General features: G+C 28.7%; 2 pseudogenes; both read right to left on the reverse strand.

The window, feature by feature from the left end:
- Positions 1-545: 545 nt before the first annotated feature.
- Positions 546-1,547, reverse strand: LOC107636793 (putative purine permease 4 pseudogene; annotated as a pseudogene).
- A 1,293-nt stretch (positions 1,548-2,840) lies between these two features.
- LOC107636792 (putative purine permease 4 pseudogene) lies at positions 2,841-3,595 on the reverse strand (annotated as a pseudogene).
- Positions 3,596-17,673: the final 14,078 nt, after the last annotated feature.

Consider the following 17,673-nt stretch of genomic DNA (forward strand, 5'->3'; position numbering starts at 1 on the left):
AATTAGACGGAAGATATCGTAAAAAACTAAAAAAATAATTATATTGTATATTAAAGATATATTTTAAATTTGGGAATATTAAGTAGATTGAATTTTTTAATTAATTTTAATAGATATTTTTTGTAATATTTTTAAAATCTATTTTTAAATGTTAATAAGACTTTTTACTAGGCATACGTATTAGGTTAAATCTTTTACGACTCACCGTAAAAAAACAATACATCAGTTAGTTATACTAATCAACCATTTTTAATTAATAATTAATAAGATAAAATGATTGTAGAGATACCTATTTAAATTTAATATTTTTCGTATGGAAGAAAATCTCATGTCCTAAGCTATTCAAGCTGTGATGTTGATGGTTTGATGAACTAGAAGGGATTAAGAGAGGGAGAAAAATGAGTTATTCTCATTGTTGAAGAGAATGAAAAATCCTCTTTAAAAATATTTGTTGAGTTATTACACCTTATATACTATGTACTCTTTATGTACTCTCACTAAAAAATAATTACACTGATAAGTCTATTATTGATAAAAAAAATAATTTAGGTAACACCCTCCCGCAAGCTAGAATTGTGTAAATCTAAAAATTCAAACTTGGAAACATTAGCAAGAAAGGACCCAGTGGTTGCCCCGATCAAAACCCAGTAAATCCTTTCTTCTTTGTCAAACACCAATTTGGCTTCTTTCTTCAAATCCCAGAATCCGTCTAGGAACACCATTCCCACGGTGTCCAACGCCGTCGCCGTCACCTCCATGACCATCTGCATCTCCATCACCATCTCGTAGCAATCAACCTTCTTGTTGATGTTCTCCACAACGGCAAGGTACAAAGCATACAACAAACATCCGCTAATGGTACAAAAGAATCCGATGAAGTACTCCCTCTCCGTTAGATTTTTCGGTCTTTCTCTACTGGAATTCAATGCGAGAAGAATGTAGCTCAACGTGATGAAAATCACGGTGGTGAGATTCCAAAAGGTTATCTTTTTCTTCCCCATGATGACAGAGAGAACAAGATTAAAACCAAGTTGGGAAGAAAGAAGAAGTGATGAGGTTGAAACTGGAAGATATAAAGCAGCATATGAGAAAATAACATTATTGATTTCGAGTATGATTCCAAGGAAGATCAATAAAGTTATAATCTTTCTATTGAAATCAGTAAAAGATTTTCGGATGGTGGATTTGAGTATAGAATTTGGGAGGAAAATGGGGATAAGTAAAAGGGGAAAACCCAAACACAAAAGCCAGGTTGAAAGCCATTCGCTTGCACTTTTGTGGGTGAAATAATATTTTGAAAGTTTGGTTGAAGAGACCGAACCCACAACAAGAAGAAAGTAACTCAGAACCAGCATGTATCTCTTGTTTTTGGTAAATTTTTGATCTGTTGCATGCAGTTCTTCTTGTCTTTCCTTGTTGTCCATTTCTGATGATTCTGCTTCTTCTTCTTCAATGTTGATTTCGTAGTTTTTGTCTTCTTCTTCAATGTTGATTTCGTCGTTTTTGTTCGTTGGAACCACTGGCTCTTGTGACGTAGTATTCTCCATGAAAGAGAAGAGGAATTTGATAAACAGAAACAAAAAATTGATGTGTATATAGAAGAAGTTATGTCTAAAGAGAAAGAGAAATAAGTGAAAAACTGATGTGTATATAGAAGAAGTTATGTCTAAAGAGACAGAGAATTAAGTAGTTGGATGTCAACGCCTCTGAACACGTCCCATAGTGAGTTTACTCAAAGTCATATTTGAATAGGATGTGTTTCCATTGAAAAATTCTTGTATGAGCACAAGTTTGACAACTCACATTTAGGCATACTTGAAATAAAAGTGGGTTCCACCAATTTTATGATATATTAACCGGTTTATCGGTCTTACTAATATTTTGAGAGCATGCCTAAATATGAGATGTTAGACTAGTGAAAATAAAAGGAAACAAAATAGCAAATGATAATGACACCACGTTGGTTGGCGCAATGAGGGTACCAAACCAAACCTACCCTTTTTCTTCCTAACTTCGTTTCGTAAATTCCTGATTGACGTCCAAATAGTAAATTACTATTTAGTATTTACTATACGTGTTTAGTTAATGTGTATATTTAAAAAGTTAAGTCGGTCGAATATTAGTTTTACTCGTTTGTTTAATTAAGTAAATATTAAAAGTTTAAATTATATCTTATATATGTAATAATTTATTAGTTAAAAATAAATTCTTAAACAGATTTTAAATCGTTGGTTTACCACTAATTGAACGGAAGATATCGTAAAAAACTAAAAAAATATATTGTATATTAAAGATATATTTTAAATTTGGGAATATTAAGTAGATTGAATTTTTAAATAAATTTTAATAGATATTTTTGTAATATTTTTAAAATCTATTTTTAAATGTTAATAAGACTTTTTACTAGACATACGTATTAGGTTAAATCTTTTTCGATTCACCGTAAAAAAAATACATCAGCTAGTTATACTAATAAGCCATTTTTAATTAATAATTAATAAGATAAAATGATTGTAGAGTTACATATTTAAATTTAATGTTTTTTGTATGGAAGAAAATCTCATGTCCTAAGCTATTCAAGCTGTGATGTTGATGGTTTGATGAACTAGAAGGGATTAAGAGAGGGAGAAAAATGAGTTATTCTCATTGTTGAAGAGAATAAAAAATCCTCTTTAAAAATATTTATTGAGTTATTACACCTTATATACTATGTACTCTTTATGTACTCTCACTAAAAAATAATTACACTGATAACTCTATTATTGATAAAAAAAATAATTTAGCTAACACCCTCCCGCAAGCTAGAATGGTGTAAATCTAACAATCCTAGCTTGGAAACATTAGCAAGAAAAGGACCCAGTGGTTGCCCCGATCAAAACCCAGTAAATCATTTCTCCTTTGTAAAACACCAATTTGGCTTCTTTCTTCAAATCCCAGAATCCGCCTAGAAACACCATTCCCACGGTGGCCAGTGCCGTGGCCGTCACCTCCATGACCAGCTGCATCTCCATCACCATCTCGTAGCAATCAACCTTCTTGTTGATCTTCTCCACAACGGCAAGGTACAAAGCATACAACAAACCTCCGCTAATGGTGCAAAAGAATCCGATGAAGTACTCCCTCTTCGTTAGACTTTTCGGTCTTTCTCTACTAGAATTCAATGCGAGAAGGATGTAGCTCAACGTGATGAGAATCACGATGATGAGATTCCAAAAGGTTATTTTTTGCTTCCCCATGATGACAGAGAGAATAAGATTGAAACCAAGTTGGGAAGAAAGAAGAAATGATGAGGTTGAAACTGGAAGATATGAAACGGCATATGAGAAAATAACATTATTGATTTCGAGTATGATTCCAAGGAAGATCAATAAAGTTAGAGTCTTTCTATTGAAATCAGTAAAATGTATTCGGATGGTGGATTTGAGTATAGAATATGGGAGGAAAATGGGGACAAGTAAGAGGGGAAAACCCGAACACTGAAGTGAAGCTAGGTTGAAAGCCATTCGCTTGCACCTTTCTGGGTGAAATAATATTTTGAAAGTACGGTTGAAGAAACCGAACCCATAACAAGAAGAAAGTAACTCAGAACCAGCATGTACCTCTTGTTTCTGGTAAATTTTTTATCTGTTGCATGCAGTTCTTCTTATCTCATTTTTGATTCTGCTTCTTCTTCTTCAATTTTGATTTCGTAGTTTTTGTCTTCTTCTTCAATGTTAATTTCGTCGTTTTTGTTCGTTGGAACCACTGACTCTTGTGAAGTAGTATTCTCCATGAAAGAGAAGAGAAATTTGATAAACAGAAACAAAAAACTGATGTGTATGTAGAAGAAGTTATGTCTAAAGAGACAGAGAATTAAGTAAAAAATTGATGTGCATGTAAAAGAAGTTATGTCTAAAGAGACAGAAAATTAAGTGGTTGGATGTCAACACCTCACTGAACACGTCCCATAGTGAGTTTACTCAAAGTCATATTTGAATAGGATGTGTTTCCATCGAGAAATTCTTGTATGAGCACAAGTTTGACAACTCACTTTTAGGCATACTTGATATAAAAGTGGATTCCACCAATTTTATGATATATTAACCAGTTTATCGGTCTTACCAACATTTTGAGAGCATGCCTAAATTTTTGGTTAACTAAAAACCATATTTGATTTTTGAATTAACCAAATCATGTACAATTCTAAAATCAACAATAAGCCTCTTACACAATTTTTAACCATTTTTTTTTCTCTAACTCTGTAATATAACAAAAAAATTTCACTAAAAAAATTAAAATTAACGCATCTCATTATTATCATAAGCCATTTTACAAAGAGAAGATGTAATTTTCGCAACATAAGAATTTACAAAGAAATAAGACAATTAGTGAAAGTGAAGAAGTGGCCTTTGAAAATGAAGTATTAATAGAGAGAGCTAAAACAATGTCTTCCAACAGTTAAAAAATGAGATTAATTATTTTTTTATAATAAAAATACAAATTTACTAATTTGTTTAATGCTTTTAATAAATAATAATAACTTTTTTTTAGAAAAACACCACACTTACCCTCCTTACTTTTCAAATGAATTAATGCTAAACCCGTGCGATTTACGGGCATACATTTTAATTTGACATAATAATTATAAACTTTTGGTTAATCAAAAAATAGATTTGGTTTTTGAATTAACCAAATTATGTACAACCCTAAAATCAACCATAAACCTCCTACACAATTCTGAACCATTTTTTCTTTTTTCTAACCCCGTAATATAACAAAAAAAATTTCACTAAAGAATTAAAATTAGTGCATCTCATTATTATCGAAAAATATTTTACAAAAAGAAGAGGCAATTCGTGTAACAGAAAAAATTACAAAGAGATGAGGCAATTAGTGCAAGCGAAGAAGTGACCTTCGAAAATGAAGTATTAATAGAGAGAGCTAAAACAATGTCTTCCAAATGTTAAAAAATGAGATTAATTATTTTTTTATAATAAAAATATAAATTTACTAATTTGTTTAATACTTTTAATAGATAATAATAACCCATTTTTTAGAAAAATACCACACTTACACTCCCTACTTTTCAAATAAACTAGTGCTAAACCTGTGCGATTTTCACGGGCTTACATTTTAATTTGACATAATATATAATTATAAACTTTTGGTTAACCAAAAAACAGATTTGGATTTTGAATTAACAAAATCATGTTCAACCCTAAAATTAACCATAAGCCTCCTACATAATTTTTAACCATTTTTTCTTTTCTCTAACCCGGAAATATAACAAAAAAAAAATTTACTAAAGAATTAAAATTAGCACATCTCATTATTATCAAAAGTCATTTTAGAAAGAGAAGAAGCAATATGTGCAACTGAAGAATTTATAAAGAGATGAGACAATTTGTGCAAGTGAGGAAGTGGCCTTCGAAAATGAAGTATTAATTTTTTTTTATAATAAAAATATAAATTTATTAATTTGTTTAATGCTTTTAATAGACCATAATAACCTTTTTTTAGCAAAACATCACACTGACACTATCTAATTTTTAAATGAACTAGTGCTAATTTCGTGCGATTCACGTGCTTATATTTTAATTTGACATAATAATTATAAATTTTAGGTTAACCAAAAAAATATTTGGTTTTTGAATTAACCAAATCTTGTATAGTCCTAAAATCAACCATAAGCCCCTTATATAATTTTTAACCATTTTTCCTTTTCTTTAACTCCGTAATATAACAAAAAAAATCACAAAAAAAATTAAAATTAGCGCATTTCATTATTATCGAAAATGCTCTTTGATAGCCACATTTGACTCCTCAACTTGATAGTAGCCAAGTACTTGGCCCATCCTTCAGTTCCAAAACGCTCAACACACACATGAATATGAAGCACAGTTTAGAAGAGAAAATTGAGCAAGACAGTGGTTCATTTTTTGTGACAAAGCAAAACAAGAATATAAATAAAAAGAATTGCAGAAGAGAAATGCAACCACCTAGAATCGAAAGAAGTTTCTACGAATCTTCCTAGCAAAGATTGAAGATATTTCTAGGAAGAACCGAGAAAGTTATTGTGCTATGTAATACTATAATTATCATAATTGCAGGTTTGCTAGTAGCTCTCCCTTGTTCTTTAGTTTTGGTAACCGGGGTAGCTAAAGGCTGCCTTGCTTCCCGTTGTGAGGTTACACAAATAATAACTACATCAGCATGATTTTACTTTTATCAATTTAAAAAACGTGCGTAGTTTTTTAGCAAGTTCTTTTACACCTTTGAAGGTGGTGACCAACACAACCAAGGATACAACACGATTTTTCTTTTTCGGTAGAAATCATTAAAGAGCGTAATGCAATGTATCTAAAGTCTAAACAAACATTAATTTTATTTTAACTCTCTTTTTTAAGCTTTAATTGCACGCCTTGACTCCATTCTGTACTCTTCACTCTCTTTTTTTTTCCATTTTAATATTCTCTTCTAACTAAATTTTTTTGTCAAGTTTATACTCTTAATTGCATTGTTTGGGGTTCAGGGAGTTTCAAAGTCCTCTGATTTATAATGCTCGCTCAAGTTCTTTCCAATTTCTGTATTCTAAAATCACTCAATTTTTATCATAATTTTTTAGTCTAACAAAAAATTATTGTTCCAAAAAAAATTCTTTTTTTTTTTAATTTAAATTATTCCGAATAAATTAAAATTTTACACAATTCACTCCAAAATAAAACATTAGAATGAAAAATCAAATGTTTGGCCAAATGAACTTTTACAATAGGCAATAGCTGCCTGAATGGAATTATTATTATTATTATTATTATTATTATTATTATTATTATTATTATAAGTAGCAGTAGCAGTAGTAGTAATAGTAGACAGTGGTTCATTTTTTATGACAAAGCAAAACAAGAATATAAATAAGAAGAATTGGAGAAGAGAAATGCAACCACCTAGAATCGAAAAAGTTTCTATAAATCTTTCTAGCAAAGATTGAAGATATTTCTAGGAAGAACCGAGAAAGTTATTGTGCTATGTAATGTAATACTATAATTATCATAATTGCAGGTTTGCTAGTAGCTCTCCCTTGTTCTCTAGTTTCGGTAACTGGGATAGCTAAAGGCTGCATTGCTTTCTGTTGTGATGTTACACAGATAATAACTACATCACCATGGTTTTACTTTTGTCAATTTCATAAACGTGCATAGGTTTTTGGCAAGTTCTTTTGCACATTTGAAGGTGGTGACCAGCACTACCAAGTATACGACACGGTTTTTCTTTTTCGGTAGGAATCATTAAAGGGCGTAATGCAATGTATCTAAAGTCTAAACAAACATTACTTTCACTTTAACTCTCTTTTTTAAGCTTTAATTGCACGCCTTGACTCCATTCTGTATCCTTCACTCTCTTTTTTTTTTTTTCCGTTTTGATTCTCTCTTCTAACTGAATTTTTCTGTCAAGTTTTTACTCTTAATTGCATTGTTTGGGGTTGAGAAAATTTTAAAGTCCTGTGATTTACAATGCTCGCTCAAATTCTTTCCAATTTCTGTATTCTAAAATCACTTAATTTTTATCATAATCTTTTAGTCTAACTTAAGATGGCCCTGCTTGCTGATTCGTGCAACAAATTAAAATTCTAAATTCATGAGATTGTAGTGCATTGATGCTTCATAAGAAAAATTTATTGTCCAAACAAGCATATGTTTGAAAGAATGAAAATAAAAGGAAGCAAAATAGCAAATGATAATGACACCATGTTGGTTGGTGCAACGAGGGTACCAAACCAAACTCACCCTCTTTTTTTCTAACTTCGTTTCGTCAATTTTTCATTGACGTCCAAATAGTAATTGAGCAATGTTAGGAGCCAGCAATTTTTGTGATTGGTAGCCATCAAATAGCCATCAACTAGTATTTTTACCCGTAATACTATTACGGGAATATAAATTTTTTAAAATTACGTCGATCCTGGTATTATAGATTATGACACAAAAAATTTATAACATTAAACTACTTTTATAAAATGGTCGTAAGGGACAAAAGTTCCCGTCGACTAAGAAGACCAGAGTTTTAAACAAAATTAAATAATAAATTTTTTAGTTATTATTTTCAAATGAAAGAATTTAATTTTTTACTTAATTTTTACATTCGTTATCTAAAATTTGAAAGAATTTAACGTGTATATTTTTATATTTGATTAGATATTAAGTTTGTTGTACAAATAGAAATAATTAATTTTTATATTTGTTATTTAAAAATAATATTTTTTCTATATATATAAAAATATAATTAGATATTAACATAAAAAAATTTATATTGATAGTTATAAAATTAACTTATTTTTTTTAAAAATAATTGAATCTTAATTTTAACTTTTAATCGCAACATTAGTATTTTTTTAAAATTATATGTAATAAATATTAAAGAAAAGTGAAAATATATATTAAAAAGATAAGCAGTAAAAATTTAAAATTAAATAAAAAATATGTATATAATAATATTTTTAATTTAAATTATATTATGTTGTTAATTCTATTTTTCGTAGAACTTAAAGGTAGAGAAAAATAAAGAATGAGAGAAAGGAGAGAGAAAGATAAAGAAGAAGAATGAGAGAGGGAGTTTGTTAATTTTGGAAGCTAAGAAAATTTTTTATTTTAATTATAATAAAAATATCTGGTGATACATTTTGATTTGTCAAATTACTAATATAAAATATGAATTATAAATTATATATAGAGCGAGAAGGATAAAGAGAAATAGAAAAAAAGAGAGAGGTAGATAAGAAAATATAAGAAGAATGTTCACTAATTTAAGAGGAAAATATTTTATCTAAATTTTAATAAGAGAGTGTCATGTGACACATTTTAGTTATTAAATTAGTTAGTAATATATAAATTTAATATATAATATAGCTATATTTTAATTTTAATTTTAATTTAATTTAAATACAATTAGAGAATGTTATGTTGTATATTTTGATTGTCAAATTCGTAATTAGTCATTGATAATGATATATAAGAGAGATAGAGTAAATGAAAAAATGAAAGAGATAGAGAAAGGAAGAGAGAAGAGAGGAGAGTTCTTTAATTTTGGAGGGAAAGATTTGATTTCAATTGCAATGACAGAATGACATGTGTCACATTTTGGCCTTAAAATTAGAGATATATAATAGATAATAGATGATGATTTAATAGTGTGAAATTGGTGTGAGATTTCATTAAATGGCTCACCTTTTTCTGCTGGTTACATGCTGGCCAAAATTCAATAAAATTGCTGGCCCAAGACTTTTCCATAGTAAATTACTATTTACTATACGTATTTAGTTAATGTGTATATTTAATAAGTTAAATTTGTGGAATATTCATTTTACTCATTTGCTTAATTAAGTAAATATTAAAAGTTTAAATTATATCTCAGGAGTAGAGTTAGATGAAATATTAAAGGGGATCAAAAATATTTATATAATAAAATAAAACTAAAATAAAATTTTAAAAAAGACTAAACTGAAATTTACACATAATTTATATGTAAAAAATTAAAATTAAAAAATTTAAATGTTATCAATTGTAGTTATCGTAGAACTTGATATTGTTAGCTAAAAATATCAAAAGTAAATATAAAGTAATTAAGATGTATTAATTAAAATATTTAAAATTAATTAATCGAATAGTTAAAATTTGAATTATATATTATATTGGTCGAGATACAAACATTTAACATTTCTCAAGGAAAAAAAGATTTAACATTCCCAAGTTAATTAACCACATCATAATTGTTTTCTTCAAATAAACAACTTACTCTAATAAAATATGAGTATTTTTTTATGTGTCCGGCTAATTTAGGTTTAAACGTCAAAAATAGATTAACAAACTCAGAATATAAAAAGTGTTCGCTTAAAATTGATTTGAGGTCGTATATGATGTCTCAATCAAACAACATTATTATTAGAAAGTTGAAGCCAAGAACGTAAGGCAAACTCACTAGAGTCAGCCAACTTCTTTTAGTTATGTCAAGTTCTGTTTTGTAATTATTGTCTTCAAGCTTCATGCTTCAAATTCAGATACCAACTAAGATTCTTGTATATCGCTCCAATTTTTTTTTCGCTTGTCACACTTTTTTTATGATTAAACTTAAACCCTACGTCTAGAAAATTTATGCAGGGGAGGCAAAAATAATATACAAGTAAAATAAAAATAAGAATATTTTTTGGGTATTACTTTTAATTTTTGGATATAATCTTAAAGAAAGGTTAATATAATACAGTCACTTGGATATTCATTAAACTCATTAAATAAACATTATAATGCTATTAATAAATTAAAATAAGACCAAACATTAAAGTGACAAATTTTATATCGAGTATTAAATTAATTTTTATTATATATAGTCTCACAAATACTTATGTAGTACTTTATAAGATCTAAAATAAAATGAAACTAAAATCAAATATTGGAGATACTTGAAAGAGTTTGCATTGTTCTAAAAGAAAATTATCTAACTAACTTGAGTAGATTTAATATTTAATTTACTAGTTTGCTTAAATAAATATTAGGAGTTTAAATCATGTCTTGTCGAATTAGATTTGCGATGAATTAATATTTAACTTGTCAAATTACAGAAGTTGAAGAATACCGTAGAAAAAAACTACGTGAAACATTTTTTCTTTTGGTTTTGGTTTGATGATTTTTTTTATTTTGAGTAAAGTGATAAATAAATTCATGAGAATTTATATTTCAAATAGATTAGTCTCTAAAAAATATACTAATAAAGTCATCTAAAATAATAAATATAGACAATACTATCTTCAAATTAGTCTCTATAATTACAATAAAAAGTCTTAATTTAAATTAATTTATCTACTTTTATTATCTTAAAAAAATTTATTATTATTTTTTAGAAATTAATTTATTCAAAATATAAATTCACAAGACATTTATTTATCATTTTACTTTTTTGTTTTTCATTTGACTTTGAGTAGCCAAGATGGTCTAATAAATTGACCACATTGTTATTGCTAATTGCCTTGAAAGGCAAGCATAGTATAAGACAAATGAAATGCTACGTTGTCCATTTAATTTATTGTTTCATCTTTCATGTTTCCACCCCTTTAAGCTTCATTCCTTTGTATCTATATATGCTTGTTACATAAATACAAACCTCACTAGTCACATGTTACTTAATGAGTTCAAGAGTGTGTTTGAATTTGAAGTTTTCTTTATTTGGGATTTGCTGTATTTTTGTTCTGCAAGTCAATGGCGCAGAATCCAAGTAATCAACAAGGGGAGAAATTATTAGGATTCTTTTGGTTTCTGATTTTATTTTATTTTCCAGTGTTCGTTTTATTTTTTTGAAAAAAATTTAAAATAAAAAGTGAAAAGAAAAAATTTCCAGTGTTCATTCATTTCATTTCATTTTTCAGTGTCATAGCAATGTTTTTTTTTTTTTTTTTGTCATCGTGTTGTCTTTCATTGATTTTCGATGTTTTTGTATCACCAATTTGGGCCCTTGAGTACCTTTTCGAGATATATAGACCTAGAAACGAATTTGGTTTATCATTACAAAGATGTTGGTCTTTGTCTCTTTTTAAGACCAAAAATTCTTATGGGTCTTTTTTTTTCTTTGTTATGAATATAACTAAATGGACCTGTTTTTTTTGTGCTTGGGGTGTTCTGTATACTTTTATTGTGCATTGTTCTAAAGTTATTGTTTTTCCATGTATTGAATTGTCAATTGTGATCCTTATTTTATGAAATTCAATATTTTCCTCCATAAACTGAAATAAACTTTTTGTTATTTTAGAACAGGAATATTGTTTTTCATTAACCAATCTCAAAATAGAAAGAGACTCTGAGTTTGATTGGATGAGTTTTTTTTAAAAAAAAAAATTTCTGAGTTATTTTTTTTAAAAAAATCTCATAAAAAAGTAAAAATAATTTGAAAAAAACAGTGCTGAATTTTAGTGTCAAGCTTATGAGAGTAACAAGTAGCTCTCTAATGTGATGTTTTTTTTATCTTTTCTGAACTGTTTTTTCATCCCAATTTCGTTTTATTTTTATTTTTTTGTCAGATATAGTGTGACAAACCATTTCAAAAAAAAAAATAGAAACATAAACAGCATTCTTAACAGACAAAAAAAAAAAAAAAAAACACAGTATTCTTTAAAATCTTGTATAAATATTCCCTTCTCATAACCCACCACGACTCGTAGCATTGTTGTTTCAATTCCAAAAAATGGAACCAATCCTATCCTCCACTTTTTTTTTTTTTTTCCAATTTTCTCCGCAACAACAGTTAAGCTCCCCATTGTTTAACTAATTCTGTCCAACTTGAACTCTTGCTTTTTGAATATTAATCTAAATCTAACTTGTCATATCCTCTTCAGTACATTGAGGCTCAACCAAAAATTCAAACTCTCCCTTATTATAACTGATCACACCTATATAAGCTGCCATCTTTGTAATAAATCACCATCTTAATTTATAATACTTTAATACAAGTTTATCAACTCCCAATAGATTTACTCTCCTTCTCTATAGTTACTAATATATAAATCTTGAGGAATTCTCCACATACAAGTGTTTTCCATATAAGTTATACAAGTCATTTATTTTTTCTTATTTTTCTTTTTTCATGCCTTCTCTTTTTCTTCTCCTTCTTCTTTTTCTTTTCTTCTTCTTCTTCTTCTTCTTCTTCTTCGTTTTTGAAGTGTTTCATTTTCATCGTCGTGTTTCTCCTCATTCTTCTTTTGATTTTGCAACATTATATATTTTTTCTTCTTTGTTTAATTTTTTCCTCCCAAAAAGAATTATGAGAATATGAAAAAGAAAATGAAGAAGAAGAAGCAGCAGAAGATGAGGAGGAGAAAAAGGAAGAGTTCTGAATTATGCATAAGGTGTACTTCAACGAATTTTGGATATATTTTTTAAATCCTTTGGGTGTATTTCTGTAATCCTTTGGGTATATTTCTATAATCGTTTGGGTGAATTCCTGTAACCGTTTGGGTATATTTCTGTAATCGGTTGGGTGTATTTCTGTAATCGTTTGGGTGTATTTCTGAAGTTTCATTATCTTCAAAACGATTTCAAAGCTTGATTTCAGAAACAATGAAAATAAAAAAAATGAAGCAAGAATACCAATGATAAACGCAGATAAAACTGTTGGGAATAAGGAGTATGACCACAATCCAATCAATCATGTCTCAAATAATTTGTTATTGTTATTATATTAAAATATTAATATAATAAGGTCCTTGATTAAATTTAGAGATTTATCATTGTGATAGTGATCATAATATTGAGAGATAAATCTTTTATAATTTAATCTAAATTGTTCTTGGTCATAGGATTATTAAAAAGGACATTAATAATCCGAAAAGATCAATATATATATAATGGTCTTCATTGGATGAAGATTAATAGATCTCATTTATTAAATTATATATATAGATGGTGCATATAGAGATATGACCATTGAACTGACTCACTTTGAGAATTCCTAATGGTTATAATTACCGTATATTTGTCAATAGGATATTCTCAAGATGAACACAGTAATAGAGTTTCCTTTGACCTACGACTGTCATAGTAATTAACAATGTATTTATTATACTTTGATTCCGGACACCTAATACCCTAGGGTGCTAGTTGAATGGATATTGGGTATGATTTAAATACTTGTAGAATTAATGATTAGTCAATAAGGAATCCGTCAACTCTCGGTAAAGAGTTTGAGCTCTATGATTATAATGACTGAGATGAATAAAACCTTGGTCAAGGAGATTGAATATGAATGAAGAAATGAGTTTCTTAGGTCATTCACAGTTCATTATAATAATGGTAACAAGTTAGAGTTTGACAATTAAACCATACTCTAAAGGTTAACCAAGAGCTGGAAAGATGGAAGGAATTATACTTTGTTCTTCTGAGGTTCTTAGTAAAAATATATTACTTCATACTATCGGGTCGTTGAGGAGTGTTGCTAGACGCCAACCTTAATTAGTAAATTTAGTATGACTAATTTACTACCCGCTTAGTATTGAACCTATGGGGTCACACACTAACGAGTGTTCTAATCTTTGCTGTAGAATTATTTAATTATTAATTTGATTTGATCAAATAAATAATTATATTAATTTAAATGGAATATTATTATATTTTTTGCTAGCACCAAAAATATAATAATAGTATGATAATTGAGAATATTATATGAGATTTGAGAATAATTAGTTATTCTGTTTCTAAACTTGAATTCTAAATTTGGATAAAATCCTAACTGATTCTGTTTCAAATTGAGTTATGATATGATTCATAAATTTGAAAGATTCAACTTTAAAATAATAAGATATGATTTAAATTTGAATTGAGAATCAAATTTAAAATCAGTAACAAATCTCATACTATATATATGTATGCCAAAAGTAGAGGAATGTGACAGAGAAGAGAATAACAAGAGTTTTATTCTTTTACCTCTACAAACATAAATGTATGTAAGCTTAATTCTTGGAGAAGAATTTTATGGCGTGCAAAGAGTTGCAAGAGGTTTCTCAATTTAGATCAGATGTCCATTGGTCAAGGAGTTGACAGCAAATGTTGGTCTCGGTGTGGATACGCATAGCGCCTTCGTACCATCGAAGGAGAAAGTGATTTTTACTAAAGCGTCTAAAGGTATTTAGATCTGATCTATATATTAAATTATTGGAATAAAATTTAAGCACAAAATAGATCTTTAGGATTACTTTCTTTTCTTCCGCTGCGTGTTATGAACACATGGTAATCCTTCAAAAACAATGAATGAAAAGGCAAAGAGAGAACACACGAAGGAGATCGAACAAATTTGACAAGAAACTCGTTTTCATGGAGGAAGAAGAAGAAGAGTAGGAGAAGAAGAAGGAGAAGAAGAAGGAAGAGGAGGAGGAAAAGGAGGAACGCGAAGCACGTCATGAAAATCGTATATGAGCGAGCGTGCTTTTTGTTAAGTTTCTCCCAACTTGTATGACTTGTAAACCAAATAACTTGTATGTGTAGCACTCCTCGTAAATCTATGGCTTGATGTTACCATCAATTATGACTAAAGATTTAATGGTTCTAGATACTCTTAATTAGTGACCAGCAAGTGATGTCAAATTGATGCATACATGCACTAATATGCAGCCGAAATTCGCAAAATTAAATCTATATATAATTTAACTATAGAAAAAAATATATAATTCGCTAAAATTATAAAAAATTCACTAAAACTATAGAAATCAGCAAAAAAATTAAACCTATATATAATTTAACTTGCATGCCATACATATTATTATATTAATTAAATTCAAGTTTGCGAAACTACAATAATATTTTCTAGAATTAACTATTTAATTAATTAGATTATATTAATACATATATATTTTTGGTACATATATATACTATTAATTAGTCCTATTATTTTGTTTATTTATGCAATATAATATAACAGTGAATTACTGATTGTTGTAAAACTTGACACTCAACTATATAATATCATATATAAAATAACCAACAACTGAATTTGAACATGTATGCACATTTTGTTGCAAATGATTAGAATGAGGTTATGAATGCATGGTATTAGCAAAGTTAATGCTATTTACTGTTTAATATCTCAGCCGGGCCCCTATAGAAGAAAAAAGAAGAACAAAATGAATACATATATAATTGTGTGTATGTTTATGACTAAATTAATAAGACTATATTGTATAGCTTTATCATGCTTATTAGTGACATCGAGCCATCCCTAATAATGATCTTAACAAAGGATAAAGAGAAGTAATTAAATTATTAAGAAATTGATGATCCAAAAGAAGGCTCAATAATGGTAGCTACATATGGAAATGAATGCCCATGTGCTGCAGAAAGTAACTCTGATCTATGGCCTCATTAAGATTTCTCTCTATGATTTACATTTTGCATCTTTATTTACACATTCTTTTTTTTTTAAATAAAATAAAACATATATGTTGTTTTTAAATCAATTTTTTAATATCAGACTTAACATACATTTTATATATCTTCCAATTACTCCTAATGTTTCACTAATGTTGTGTTTAAATGGACACTTTATTCCCTTATTATGGATCAATTAAGAGAACTTTATTTAATTTCAAACTAACAATAACTTGTTTTGAAACTAATTTTCAATCATGCTTGTAATAAGGAAAAGTATGGGGAGCCAATGTAATTACTCTACAATATGTACTGTTAGAAATAAGAAACTAAACTGAAGGAAGGATCTGTGTATTATTGAGTGTATTCTAGTTGTCTGTTCAAGTTGTCTGGAATGATACAATATAAAAAGGTATTTATAGGTACTAAGAGAATAATAATAATAAAGACGTAATCCCCTATAATTAATATTCAGATATACTAATTGATCCTAATTATATTCTAACATTGGGTGTATTCAAGTTGTCTGTTCAAGTTGTTTGGAATTATACAATATAAAAAGGTATTTATAGGTACTAAGAGAATCATAATAATAAAGACGTAATCCCCTATAATAAATATTCAGATATATTAAATAATACTAATTGATCCTAATTATATTCTAACATCCCCCCTCAAACTCAAGTGACAACTTGAGTTTGAAATTTATTTAAAACAACGAAAATAAAGAGGAAAAAAAACTGCATAAACTGATAAAACGGGTGCAGACGGAACTCCCGGTAGGAAGCGCAGATAGAACTGCCACTTGTCTGAAGGAAGCGCAGACGGAACTGCCGCAGCCGAAACTGCCGCTATTTGAAGGAAGTGCAGATGGAACTGCCAGAAAAAAATGCAGACAAAACTGCCACAAGAAAACACAGACAAAACGCAGACGGAACTGCCACGAGAGACGGAACTACCACGAGAGAACGCAGACGGAACTGTCGAAAGAAAGCAAAAACTATATGATTTCTTCGTGAGAATAGGGAAGCAGCGGATGACAATGGTGTTTGATCATTCGACTCGAAAAGACACAAGACGGAGAGAATAGGTTAGTCGATGAGGTAAAAAAGCATCAAAGGAGTGACAAAAGCTAAAGAAAAATGGCATGGAAAAAAAAAGTGCAAAAACTACGGTGATTTCACCACAAGGAAAACAACCTATTCTCTTCAAGGAGGATACCATGGCTCTGATACCATGTTAGAAATAAGAAACTAAACTGGAGGAAGGATTTATGTATTATTGAGTGTATTCTAGTTGTCTGTTCAAGTTGTCTGGAATGATACAATATAAAAGGGTATTTATAGGTACTAAGAGAATCATAATAATAAAGACGTAATCCCCTATAATAAATATTTAGATATACTAAATAATACTAATTGATCCTAATTATATTCTAACCTTGAGTGTATTCAAGTTGTCTGTTCAAGTTGTCTGGAATGATACAATATAAAAGGGTATTATAGGTACTAAGAGAATCATAATAATAAAGACGTAATTCCCTATAATAAATATTCAGATATACTAAATAATACTAATTGATCCTAATTATATTCTAACATGTACAATGAGAATAATTTTGTAATTAAAATTAAATGATAATTAAAAAAATTAATTATTATTTATTTCAAATTTGAAGAAAATTAGGATTCTCCATTTGTTGTTACCTCCATCTAACCCCCTCTCCTTTTGACCTAGAAGAACCCCCTCCCCCAATTTGATCGAGCAGCCACTGAAGAAAGCCCCACCGCCGACGCTAAAGAAC

This window comes from Arachis ipaensis, chromosome B4 (assembly GCF_059453495.1).
Source record: "Arachis ipaensis isolate K30076 ecotype BB chromosome B4, ASM5945349v1, whole genome shotgun sequence".
Lineage (NCBI taxonomy): Eukaryota > Viridiplantae > Streptophyta > Magnoliopsida > Fabales > Fabaceae > Arachis > Arachis ipaensis.